Source organism: Nycticebus coucang, chromosome 9 (assembly GCF_027406575.1).
Source record: "Nycticebus coucang isolate mNycCou1 chromosome 9, mNycCou1.pri, whole genome shotgun sequence".
Classification (NCBI taxonomy): Eukaryota; Metazoa; Chordata; class Mammalia; order Primates; family Lorisidae; genus Nycticebus; species Nycticebus coucang.
In genome coordinates this window covers 52,349,470-52,350,729 of record NC_069788.1, presented here as the reverse complement: position 1 = coordinate 52,350,729, position 1,260 = coordinate 52,349,470, and the positions used below count along the sequence as shown (strand labels likewise).

General features: G+C 41.7%; 1 non-coding gene across 1 annotated transcript; it reads left to right on the top strand.

Annotated features, from left to right (window-relative positions):
- The first annotated feature begins 617 nt into the window (after window positions 1-617).
- TRNAS-CGA (transfer RNA serine (anticodon CGA)) lies at window positions 618-699 on the top strand. Its single transcript has one exon. It is a non-coding gene; the product is annotated as a tRNA-Ser (tRNA).
- Window positions 700-1,260: the final 561 nt, after the last annotated feature.

Below are 1,260 nucleotides of genomic sequence, written 5' to 3'. Positions count from 1 at the left end.
CATCATAATTTATTTAATTAAATAATTCTGAGTTATTTAATAAATTAACAAATATTTATGACAGGCTTTTCTCATTCTTGCAATTATAAGTAATACTGCAGAAAATAAGCTTAAACACAATAAATAATCTCTCATGTGTGCTAGTATATACACATTTGTGGGAATGCTGCGTCAAAGGATCTGTATATTTGAAATATTGGTAGCTCCTGCCAAATTGTCCTCCATATCACCATGTATTGTCTGTGAAGAGTACAATTGGATGGGATCCTGAACACATCTTAACACAACTCTTTACTTCATCCCCTACCACAGCTATGAAGCAAAACAAGGCAATACATGAAAACTACAGGGAATTCTTGTAGGGTGGGAATGCTGTCTTCTCTTAAAGAGGTTAAGAGCCGCCTTGGGCCTGGAGGGAAAGTGTGAAATTGGCTGAGGGTAGCAAGGGACTAAGTGGAGAGATGTGTCAAAGGGGCTTGGGGAAAGACCTCCTTCTGTGAACTGCCTAAAGTAAACATGCCAAGTAAACAAGAGTGGCTAACGTTAATAGAAAAGATTACAACACTCAAGGCCTTATGATTATTTTTAAGGTGGTGTAAATAGCAGTATCTTACTAGGCTGTGATGGCCGAGTGGTTAAGGCGTTGGACTCGAAATCCAATGGGGTCTTCCCGCGCAGGTTCAAATCCTGCTCACAGCGGTCCTTGATACTTTTCTCAAGTCACAAATTTCCGTAACTCTCATGGTATTCCACATGCAAACTAACAGAACCGCGTGCATTTTACCTCGACCTCCGTGTTGGCGCAGCGAACTATGCCCTAGGCCCCTCTCTGGTTTTTTCAGCTCTTACTTCCTACTTCTCCAAGCGGGGTAATCTTTGCCCCTGAGCACCAGGAGGTTCTCTGTTTGCCTCAGGGTCCACACTCTATTGTCTACACAAAGCCTGGGAATTAGCATTCAGAATAGCTCCTTGTATTGTACTGAGATCACTGAATGTGAAAGCGGCGGCTCCTCATGCTGATAATAAAAGTGTTGTCCTGAAAGAGTTCTCTGGTATTAAAAACAAACCAACCAAGCAGGCTTACTAGAACCAAAAGAACCAGGCGTTCTTGAAAATATTGTATAGAAATGAAGAAATTGAGGCAAAAGGATACAGGCATCCCCCGGGTTACGAACGAGATAGGTTCTGTAGGTTTGCTCTTAAGTTGAATTACCATGTGAGTTGGAACAAGTATCCCATTACTTGGAATAGCTTCCTTCG